Source organism: Montipora capricornis, chromosome 14 (assembly GCF_036669925.1).
Source record: "Montipora capricornis isolate CH-2021 chromosome 14, ASM3666992v2, whole genome shotgun sequence".
NCBI lineage: Eukaryota > Metazoa > Cnidaria > Anthozoa > Scleractinia > Acroporidae > Montipora > Montipora capricornis.
The window spans coordinates 39,677,276-39,689,585 of NC_090896.1; the positions used below are offsets into that span (position 1 = coordinate 39,677,276).

The window sequence follows — 12,310 nt, forward strand, 5'->3', positions numbered from 1 at the left end:
CAAGTTGTTTCGACTTAGAAATTTCAAATCTTTCCCAGCCAAGCTCATCCAATAGAACATTTGAGCTTATCTCGTAATTAGAAAAGGTGATTATTCTGGCAAACCTGTTTTTAAAATTTCGGATTTTATCTGCTAGTCCTATCCCAATATTCCCCCAGACCGTACAAAAATAATTGAAGTAATGCATTACTAATGCATTGTACATATTTATTCCTGTATCAGATGGAATGAAGGGGCTGATGCGTTTCAAAACTTTAAGACCAGTGGATATTTTCTTTGTAATAAATTTTATATGGGAGTGTCATTCAAGTGATTTATCTATGTTAACTCCCACATATCTATGTTTTACTACCCAATCTGTTGGGGTATTTAACTCTCCTTATTTATATGAGATACATTTTCTTGGCTCCCAATCATCATGAATTTAGTTTTCTTGACATTCAAGCATAGTTTCTTTGTTCGAGAACAAGAGGGTCTTCGGCTCAAAAGGTAAATGTGGTATCATCAGCATACTTTCTGGGTTTTGAAAAAATATTGCAGGCGGGAAGATCATTGATGTAAACAGTAGATAGTTACTGTACTGCATTTTTCATTTCATCTACTGATTGAAGATTGTTTTAACACTGTGATGAACGGAAAATCAAAGCTGGGATCTGGCCACGATAACTGCGAGAACCGTTTGTGTCTCTTGACGATCGTCTTGCAAAGGTAACTGCAACTCCTGAACAAGAGGCGCTGGCCACTCCGTCATTGAGGTAATATGAACGATAGCTTGTTGTGATTTCCGATGTCGCAGTGTATAATACACCTGCACGAATTGAAATCCCATGGGAAAAAAGGACCTCAAATGTTCTGACACTTGAACTGGTAGGATAGGACCCAATCTTCTCCGCAAGCAAGGTACTACCACGGTACAAACGAATGGTGACCTGGAAAGTAGTTGAACCACTGGTCACTCCCCACAAGCGATACCCTTGCAAAATAACGTTTCCACTGGTTTGGAAATCAATGGCGTCGACACGACCAGAATAGTGCGACCATGAACTTCTCGGAATTTTGGATCTGCTGCGCCAGCAGTCACAGTTAACTGCACAAACAAAATAAATATTCAGTAGAAAGTTTGAACCAGGAAGAGGTTTTAATATCAGGCAAAACAAACTAAGAGATGACATTGACTTGAGTAGTGAATAATATAAGAAAATCAAGGTAGATAGAGAATAATGAAAGAAACTAGTTAGTTGGATGACTCCAGAAATTAGTCAAGTCCAGTAGTCATCAACTATCAAAACTGAATGAAGTAAGATCGTTCGGCTCAGAGTTGTCCTGAGAAGGACTGTTGTTATGCAGTTATGCATCAGTCAATTCCAGCAGTGCCCTCCCCCCCCCCCGAGCTAACCCCCGGGCATTAGCATTTTTTAAAAAAATGGGCAAAATCCCCAGGGAGGGGACACATAAGCTGTCTAAATGCCCCGGGGTGAGGACGAAGGAAGAGGGCAAATGTCCCGCCCCCGGGATCGTCACCTTGAAGAATCAAGACATTTTATAAATGATGATGGATCGCATTTTTAGCTCGCAAGACTTGTCTTGAAGATCTCATCATTTGAATTCGCAAACCTTCTGTATTTTAACTCCACTTTCATGATTTTAAAAATCGCTAGGCTAGTTTTTAATGCGAAATGCGAAGTAGTCTTTACGCAGTCTTCACGTCAGTGATAGTTTTGTGATATTTGTTCATCTTGTCGCTTTTATATATTCATATGCTTACAAGTATAAATGAAGATATCTTTAAAAACATCCACAAGTTTTTCGAGTCCGTGACGGACAAGCCAGTCTTTAACGAAGGCCTCGTCTTTTCCGATAAACTCTTCCATGTTAATTAGAAAACACGTGTGTCAGATGCAACTTAAATGGAAGAAATTCAATTGTCTTAAATTTTCAATTAATAAATGTTTGCTCCCCTAAAGCGAAACCAAATGAACACAATAGAGCGAACTCAAGGACCCTTATTAAAACATCACGTGAATTATGGGTACGTGAGGCGTCCAAAACAAAACTGTCTACATCGTTTGCGATGGACGTTACCTGATCAGTTTCTTCCGTCTCCTCAATATCCTTTTTTTACAAGTGCGTTTATAAGATCCTATGGTATTTGTGCAGGTCACATTCTTGTCACACCCGTTTTCAGAAGAACATTTGTCTTGAGCAAGTTAAATATCCAAAAAATCAATAGTTGGTGATTCGAACTCTTTCCGTGAGAATGCGTTTTTCATAGTTTCTGTCACGATCTTGCAGCAAAATCCATCTGCTACCAATCCCGCATCCTGTTCTCGGTCTACTAGGTGGAAAACGAGAGGTGTTCAATTCGCGCTTTTTTCAAAGGTAATTCTATGGGTGAGTAAACTAGAGGACAGCATGGGAGAAATTCAAATGCCTCAAATTGCAATTTATAAACGATTGCCTCCCTAAGGCAAACCAACTGAACACAAGAAAGTGAACTTTAAACTTTTATCAAGTGAAGCTATGATACTCGCAGTTATGAACGCAATTTTTGCAATTGCGTATAGAAGCCTGAAAAATTCAGGACCTCAACGGGGTTTGAACCCGCAACCTCGCGATTCCGGTGCGACGCTCTAACCAACTGAGTTGTGAAGCCACTGACGTTGGGAGCTGGTCATTTGTGGGCTCTAATGTTCCCGTGAGGAATGAATCAACGATGAAATGACATATGAAATGGATCATATATGAACTGCGGATATGAAATCAAGTGAAGCTATGATCCTCATAACTGCGAGGATTTCATATTCGCAGTTCATATATGATCCATTTCATATATCATTTCATCGTTTAAACTTTTGGTAAAAGATCACGTGACTAATGGGCACGCAAGTCGTGCAAAGCAAAACTGCCAGCATCCGTCGAGATAATACCTGCATTAGACTGGATGTTACTTGAGCAGTTTCTTCCGTCTCCTTCATATCCTTTTTTGCAAGTGCAATTGTAAGATCCTACGGTATTCGTGCAGGTTGCATTCTTGTTACACTCGTTTTCAGATGAACACTCGTCAATGTCTGGAACAAGTTAAATATCGGAAAAATCAACAGATGGCCATTCAAACTCTTTCAGTGAGAGTTCATTTTAAAAGTTCCTGTCTCGATCTTGCCAAAAAAAGAATATATGTACTACCGACCCCGCATCATTAACTTCAGTTGTCTGCAATTTGCTGTAAATTAAATTCACCTGATAAAATTGACCAGTAACATTGACCAATTTATTTTACGGCGTATCATTTCATCAAGCTCACCCTAAAATAGCTCAAGAAAAAGATGCAACCTCTGCCTTAAAGAGAAACGTAATGAACTTGTATGTTATTGCCGCCACAGAAACAATATGTTGGTACGTAACAACTCAACATTTAAACATTTCAATTTATCACAACATTAATTATGTAAAATTTACATCACGCAAGTGAGTAGTGCTTTCCGCGCATTCTGATTGACTAGCTAGGAAGTGAAGAGCAACTACTATAGTCGCCTCTGGGCAAAAGTAGAAAAACAAAATGGCTTCCAGTTTCGTTTCCATTACCGATAAATTCGGTTGACTATTCGACTTTTCTGGCACATACTAAGACACAATAATCACCTCAGTGTCAGTGAAAGTGGTGGATATTTACCTCCACTTCGGTGAATAATCGCTAAATGATAGACCTTTTCACAGTTTCTGACGCCATCTTGGCTGTGGGGCAAACACGGTTTAGATTAAACCTCAATAACTCCGCTGCAAAAACGCAGATTTCAAAAATGTTAAAAATGTTTTTAGCATTTTTTATATTAGGGACTTTAAGCAAATCGCTACGGCTGGCGCTAATACGGCTGCCGGAAGTAAATTTCTCCCAAAATGAAACACTGCGCATGTACGTCGGTTGCATCCAGCCGTAGTGGACACCGCGGCAAAATGAGTGCGCATGCTCCGCTTCGAACACATTTGATTCACTTGATTCGATTCGGCGGTGAAGGGAAAGTTCTATTGGACCTTTTGATGATCAAGATCTTACGCTCAACAGGGACTCGACAAAAAAACTAAACAGTAGTTCCGAGTTGTTTCCAACGAGAAAGTCAAAAGAGGTAAGCTTATTTTAGGCATGAAATATTTATTTGTTTATGTCGTTTCCATGGAAGTTATCTTTGCCAAACCATGTTTGCTCGTGTTTCGGTCACACCGTTGAAGACCTAAAAGTTGTAAATTTTAAACTGATGACATTTTTCGTTTACTGTTTTTCGCCTAAGAGCAATTCCTCTAAAAAGGCGGAGGGTTTTGTCAAAACAGAAGTTTTAACCTCTGACATGTGATACGAGAGCCATGGATTTTTCTGTGACCTGGTTCTCCACAGCAAGAGCAATGGTTTGTGTGGTAGATGTTGGTGCTCTCTCTTTTCCAGCTCTGTGTTGCTTTGCAGGACACACTAGGTTATTGATCTCTAGATTTCTGTTGATTTCATTGTCCCAGTCATCTGACCTGAAGAAATCTTGTGGAAAGTGTTGATATCTGGCTGGCTGTCATTTTGACTGTCATTACTTTCAAGATGTGAGCAACTGTTTTTATCTGCATTGTTAGACAAAACCTCTTATTAAGGGAGTCAGTTAAGTTGTTTAGTTTTTTTATATAGGGATCTTTACAAATAGGGCACAGATTTCCATGTATTTTTCAAATATCTTAAGTGACATCTGTGAAAATGACCAAGTGATAATAATATTATTGTTTTTATACTTTGATCAGTTTCCTGTTGTTTCTTAAACATGTCATTTATTCTTATTCCAGTGCTTAAGTCTAAAACTCTTCCTGGTGTGTGTGTGCTGATCTGGTCCAACCATGCATGGCAAGCAACATTCCAGATTGTTTTCAGAGATTGTGATGAGGATTTCAGCGTTGAATATTTTATTGGTTTTGTGATGAAAAAAGCCAGGGTTGTTATTTATCTCTCATTTTTTCCTGCATGAGATCCTGCATGATGACAACAGTATTACTGCAAATTAAACATCACAGATGTGAGCACGTCAGTGATTAATACAAGATGGTTTCCAAACAGCTCTTCAAAATTGTCTAGAAAAGGGACGATAATTATTTACTTGCCACACCTTCTAAGTCAATGTTTGAACAAGCAAATATAATTTGGTTTTTTAATTCAAGTAAACTGTCTTACTTTCATTAATACAGCTGTATGTTATTGTAGTCTTTCTCTTGCTGAGCATGGGTTTGGATATTAACTTCTGAGAATGCTCCTACTTGTAATAGTCTTAATAATGAATATACAGTACTTACAACAATAAAATTAGAGAGATATTTAAGTTACTGTATATTGTGTTTTGTGGTAACACATAGCATAGTAGTTGTTGCTGTTAAAAAGGAATCAGATAGAGTCATTGTGGGTCCAGATAGAGCCGTTGTGGGTCTATCATTGGGTAGTGAAACTGGATCAGTTGTGCACAATAAAATGTTAGAGTATGAAGCAGAATGCCTTTTGTCTTGCTGGATGTATGATTACATTCCTCTCTCAGTATCTTTAAAAAAATTTAGGCTGGAGTTTTGCTGGTGCAATGCATGCAAAAGTGAAATCAGTATTTTCCAAACACATGCAGGTGAATGGTTTCATTATCATGATTTTCATGTTTCCCCACCCTCATCCCAGCAAGGCTCTACAAGGTGATCGACAAAGCTGGATAAAAAAATTACAGTTACCAGCCAGCTGCAGGAAAAATACTAAAAAAATATTTTCAACGATGGACCACTACCAAACTCCAAGTGAAAGGGAAACATCAAGTAGCATTGGAGTCAAATTTATACTTAGTTTCAAAACTTTTTTGCGATCCTCTCTTAAAATTAAGACTTATTTTCTTTATTTTATTGCCTCGCTCATGTAAAAGTAACTAGTGTTGTAAAATATGAGAATGGAGGGCAGGTAAGTGACTTATCCAAGTTGCCGAATGAGTGGGATGCGGGCATGAAAAGAACTTAAGCTTATTTCTCACTTTCAAATGATTCCAATGAAACAAATAGACGATTTCCTCATTCAACATAAGCAACATAAGCCATCTTCGCAGAAGGGATTATCATTCTGCCCTTGCAAAGATGTTTAGCCGGCGTTTTCCTTCTCAGTGCACAGTTTTCCCCCCAAAGGTTTACCAACGCAGAGACCATCGCGACTAATAAAATTACGAACTTCGTACTTTTGCTCTAGTGCTCGAATGCAAGGTAAAATTCTCCTGGTTTGAAGTATAGTTTTTTGGTTTGAAAAGACACATGGAAGATTAGTCTTTCAGGAAGCTCTCTTCAAAATTTAAACCTTATCAAAGTAGTGTTGTCCTTATCATCGCAAAATGAAAACAAACATAGAGAATTTAAATTGCCGCCATTTTGCCGCGCTGTTGTTTCTATTGCAAATTTAATTGGTACCAGTCCCTTGCGCGTGGAAACGATTCGCGCGTGGCTCAAGCCTGCGCACTCATTTTGCCGCGGTGTCGCCGTAGTGTGAAATCTGACTACGTGAGTCGCGATGTTTTGCCGTAGTGGCTACTACGTCGGGTTTATTTCGCTTCTCTGGCCCTTTTCAACGGACATCTCGGCATTTTAAGAATTCTGTTGGATACTATATCCTTTAAAGTCAATTTAAGTCAAGGATTGTGTCAAGGTTGCCTCTCATAAGCTTGTAAATCCGTATTATGAACTTACGATAAGTTTTGGCAAAGGTGTTGCATGAAATGGCGAAGTGAGTTCAGCACGCCGTTGTTTTTCTTCGGTTAAGTTTGCTTTGAGGATTTAGTGAAGACGTTTTATATCTGGATACTATACGATGCTATTTTGCTTCTTTGAGTATAGATACATGTGTCTTTTTCACTCGATATTCTTTGAGATATTTGTCTCTGAAATTGTATATTTCATCCATCAAATTGTTGTTATTGTACAAGGTGTATAGCATTTGCTTTTGCTCAGAAATAATCTGTTCGTCCTAGCATGGCGAACAACGGCCATCGTCCTTTCAGCGAAGCCATTTGAAGGTAAGAAACTAAATAAAAGAGATTTTAAACACCTTTAGCCCATGTTTCCTTGTATTTTGCTTTGCTAAACTTAAAATTTAGCAGACCACCGAGACGTAGTCTCCCCAGACCTTTTCAGTCACGGCAGCCGTAGTAGCACCATCCGCAGTGATTTGCTTAAACTCCCTATTATCATTTACTCAACGGAAAACTAGATCGTGGCACTAAGCACAACGTCTAAAAATTCTTTGCGGGAATTTGCATTATTTTGTTTACAAGGGCTCATACATAATTTACAAATTTCGCTTACGGTTGTTACAATTATACCTTGATTCTGATCGTTATAATCGTAGTCACGAAAGTAATCCTTTTGGGGGGTATTTTCGCTCACAATAATCAGACCTTAAAAGATTTAGGATGGTTCAAAATCGACAAAATTCCCGCACATTCACTGTAATTTAAGCCGTGTTTGCCTCCACCCCCCTCCCCAACCAATATGACGTCTGAAACCATGAAAAGGTGTATTTTAGTTAACATTTTAAACTTCATATCAGTAGTAGATACCCAAGCAATTCCTTCCGTCGTAACTGTATCCTGAAGTGCATCTACAGGTGAAGGATCCATCATCATTAATGCAAGTAGCATTCTCTGGACAGTCGTGAGAAAACCCTTGGCACTCGTCGTAATCTAAATTGTAAAATAAATATAATCAACCGACTATGTAGCGTTCCCAGATAAACAACTCTTACTGGCATAGCTCAAGGGTCGTACTGTTATTTACAGGTGCTTAATTACAACTTAGCTTCGCGCACGACGATTAATATTAATTTTCGACCCTTTCAAAGATATCGAGATCTTACGGAAAAAAAAAAATTCCTTCCACCTCTTTTGAAGATGCGCACGTAAATAATTATGGCTTTAAAAAACCTCCCTTTCGCTAAAACTTCAGAGACTTGTTTTAACTTCTTTTTTTTATCTTTCCTTTACACCACAAGTACAGTCACTCATTCAAAAACGATCTCGTCGGATAAATAAGCACTTCATCTCGATCCCGGCGTTTCGGTAAACCTCGATATTGGCTTTTGTCGCAAATTTGAAAGTGGTTTACCAAGTTGACAGCTTCTCCAACATCCACCGATTTGGCTGCGAATACATGAAGTCAGTTTTTTGGTGGAAAATTTGAACGCGAACCTCGGCACCAGCATAAAAGCTACATTACGATTGGCTTACTCCGAGAGAATGGAGGGCAGTTCGCTTTGAACCAGTCACGTGAGGCCGAGGACCGTTCAGTTGAGCCATCGCCTAAGGGGCCCTGAAGGAGTCTATGCTTTGGCTAGCTCTCAGCTGTATTACTTCATGCTAACGTCCTACCTTTCTTACAGCTGTACTTATGGCAGCTTGAACAGTTGACATCATTCCATTTGAATTTGTGAGCCTGAAGTGAACCGAGGGTGTGCACGCAATCCTCATTATGGAAGTTATTGGGTTGATTCGTTGCCCAGTAATGGAAGTCAAATCGAGTTCCATCACTCCAAACGAACGTTCCTTCACTATTTATGTCAGACAAACCGAGCCAACCATTTTCTCCGTTGTGTAAGTTTTGCAGAAAGACATTTTCGTCTTAGTTGTGAACACTGGGGAGGTTGGCTCCCAGTGCAGCACACCTGCCCTCGCCATTGCTCCAGGAATCACAGGATGATATTTTTTGGTAGCAATAACCTTTAAAATACACCCAGTCATCGGGGCAGATATCTAAAAATTAAAACAAAAACTGATACGTTCAGTGTTGACAAATCATCTTAAAAAGGCCTTTTTTGAGAAGATGAAATTTTGGCATTTTTCAAGAAAAAACCTTGCTCCACTTGTTTATCGCTTAACGAGACGGATTGATAAAGACCTTTCGACCGTAAACGTTCGGTCATTCTTCGGTCATTTTCGGTCAAAACGTCGTTATCAAGTTTTAAGTGAACGTCGTTTTGACTCGTTTTTACTATTTCTTATAGTAATTATGCAAATTTCTTTGACTGTAATTTCAGCATATGTCGTTTAGCGAGCGAGCGAGAGGGGCGATCTACTAAATAGTAAAACGACACTAAATTCACTGTAGTGCCGTGACACAGCTTGACTCTCCAATATCTTATTTACCTGCTAACACCGCGTACGACACAGTTAGTGGATCAAACCGCTGAACAAATAGCTCTTTGACGCAGATTCTGAATTTTGCGTTGCTGATGAACTAAAGGAAAAACAAAAACAATAAGCAAAAGTGACTCAAAATGCGAAATGCACTGCGCATAACAAGACAGCCTCGTTTAAAGACCTTTCCATTTGCTTTGGCGTGCCCTGGATGCAAAGATATTACAACATCTTTGATACATTACAAATTCTTTCACCCCCTTCCTTCGCCAGTCTATCAAAGAACACGATAGGCTATGGAATGAGAATGGCTGACTACACTTCAAATATAAAACCAAAATATGGTGAAAAATATCGATGTTAATGGTGTAATGTGTAAAGATAATAGGCTGGTTTTTAGGCAACAGGGAGAGGACAACTGACAAATCAGAGTCCAAGGCAGGAGCCTAAGACTCTCCTTCTTTTTCAATGAGACGTGCAGTTTGGGAGAGGTACTAGTTTCGTGCCCGCGGTGATGGTTTTAAGTTAATGTTTCCATGATAGCTAGTCATAGCTAAATAATACGTCATAGCTAAATAATACACCCCCTTTTCGGGGTTTCGTGCCTGGGAAAGCCTTGAATTTCAACTGTAGGGAGTATTTGAGCAATTGTATGGCAATCCAAAGTACTTTTTTCCTATTATCTCTTCTCAGGAAACCCACAAGCATTTTAAATCTCTACCTCAATCCAGCTGACAATTCCGTTGCAATCCGGAGATGTATTTTCTCCTCCGCTAGAATGCTTGGCTGTAAGTATCACTGTTGGGTAGTTATTGTACGTCCGTTTAAAATTCACGTCCTGTAAATCACCAAATATAGAATGGCTTTGAAGATGGTCATTTTGAAAATTTTGATTGTGCAGCCGTAGAACCGTACTCATGATGAAGTCCACTCAAGATGAGAATTTTTTTTAACGTTACTGCATCTAGTGATTAGTATTTTCCTAAAAACTAAGTGTTTAAAGATGACGATATACAAATAAAGTCATTATGTTTATCGCTACAAGAAAATTGTACTGTTATCCTATTATTTCCCTCAATGGGAAATGTGATTTTGGTCATCGCAGCTCGGATTGTTAGGAGATAAAGTGAAAAATGGGAATATAATAAATGCTCCGTTGACATGTCTGCAAAGATATGTGCGCATTGAAATGGGATTGGTAACCCCTTGCCCTCTTCGGAGCAATTTTTTTTTATCATTGTTACATTTCCACACCTGGCAAAAAGCGAAATTGTTACTTTTGGAAGGTAAGATCCCATTTGGAAAGCTGACATTACTGTGCTCTGAAAATAACGGTCTGTGTAAGGTCTCGAACGCCAACCAATTCTGAGGAGAAGAACAAACAAATAGGTAGTCAGTGTTTTTACACTCGAATTTACTTCCCTTACCCGTCGCAATGCAAATAACTCATGGTTTGTATTGGGAGACAATCGCCCACCTTGGATTCTCTCGTTTATCACACGGATACCGCAAAATTACTTGACGCTGATTGGTTAACAGTTGCGCAGCCAAAGCAAGCGTCCGTGCCCCAGTTGGTCAAGCGATGGATAGCGCTATCCACCGGAGAAATCACTATCCACTGGATAACCCAATTGATTTTGCGAGTGTTTATCCGCTGCATAGTGATTTATCCAGTGCATTGCGCTATCCATCGTTTGAACAACTGGTGCCTGATTGGTTAACAGCTGCTCAGCCAGAGCAAGCGAGGTTACATGTACAAGAGAATCTTTATCCACAAATAATATGCTTATAATAATTATTTCTGTTGACAGCGACAATTTATGGAGTTGACCTTAATTAACCAAATGAAAGCGTGTTGCTGAAATTCTAAGACTAAAGTGTTCATTTGTTGCGGAATTGAACTCTAAGTTTGGACGTTTATGCGATAAACATGTAATCGCAATGAGCCACTGGGGCAATTTTGTGAAAACTTTAAAAATACGCGTGAAATTAATCTTTAATTAACCTCCATCCCATGTTATTATACATATACAAATCAACGGACAGTGTTTGCAAAATGTGTCTTTAGGCAAGATCATAGGCATTGCAATAAGGTCGATACAGTCAAAAATGAAATCACCTGTCATGACTGATGGAGGTCTATTTCCTTTTGCGTTTCCTGCTCTGACGAGTACGGGAAAAAAGACCGCTGCCATGGATCGAAATTTGCTGTATTGAGCATGCACTGAGGTTACTTAGCGATCGAATCCTCACGTGATGGCTTATGCAAGCATTGTGGAAACCTTTTTAGGTGATTCGGATAAATTGTAAAACATTTAGACGTTGGATGCCCCTAAATATAAACTTATTCAAGGTCCCAGCCACGAGCTTGTGTCACACAAGATTGGGCGTGGCTTGGAAAAAAAATTCGATTAAGCGTGACTTGAAGAGGACAGCTCACGGTTTTCGTGATTTTGATAACAGTATAAAACGCGATAGTTTTCCTGATGCTAATGAAATTGTAACCATAAAAAAATTCTGAAATGTCATTAAGTTTGTTCCTGTTTTTATTATTGTTTCTCTTTTGTGGAACGAGAACGAAAAGCTAATAACGGAAGAATCTTTTTCTCCATTTGCGACAAGAGTTAGTCTACCTATACATAGAGTCTAACTAAAGAACAACATCTTTACAACCAGGGATAGCTCATCACTAAATCACAAAATTAGTACGCACTGCTCACCACAGAAATGCCATCGTGAACTCCTGCAAAGTTCTGCAGTTCTCGGGTACAAATCTTAAACGAACGTGCAGATACGTCTTCTAACCAGACACTGGTTGCGTCATGCCTCAGGCTTGATCTATAGTGCTCGGCTGTTATGAAGACAGTTGGTTGTGAAGAGAATTTCCCCTGATAATTTAAAAATTAAAGGAAACATCTAAATCCAACGCTTAGGTTTTTAGACTGCTAAGGTGACAAACATTGGATAAAAGACATCAATGAACTGAGTTTACTTACGCTTGGCAAAGTGACAGTCTGACAACTAGTTCCAGTCCACCAACGAGAAAACTTTTTCTCGCCTGCAATTCCACCGGGAGGAGCTCCCTGATAAGCGACCCAATCCACAGTAGCAAAGCTATCTGAAGGGTAATCATTTCTTCCTGCTCT

General features: G+C 39.2%; 1 protein-coding gene across 1 annotated transcript in view; it reads right to left on the reverse strand.

The window, feature by feature from the left end:
- Window positions 1-491: 491 nt before the first annotated feature.
- Window positions 492-12,310, reverse strand: part of LOC138032788 (uncharacterized) — a 30,036-nt gene continuing 18,217 nt past the window's right edge. Inside the window, exons 8-16 of the mRNA XM_068880516.1 lie at window positions 12,161-12,310; window positions 11,885-12,052; window positions 10,419-10,529; window positions 9,886-10,002; window positions 9,174-9,264; window positions 8,400-8,780; window positions 7,593-7,715; window positions 2,928-3,068; window positions 492-1,087 (exon numbers count right to left, since the gene is read on the reverse strand). The exon at window positions 12,161-12,310 is cut by the window's right edge and continues 227 nt beyond it. The gene's annotated coding sequence lies outside the window, so the exon portion shown is untranslated. The remainder of the gene's footprint in view (window positions 1,088-2,927; window positions 3,069-7,592; window positions 7,716-8,399; window positions 8,781-9,173; window positions 9,265-9,885; window positions 10,003-10,418; window positions 10,530-11,884; window positions 12,053-12,160) is intronic.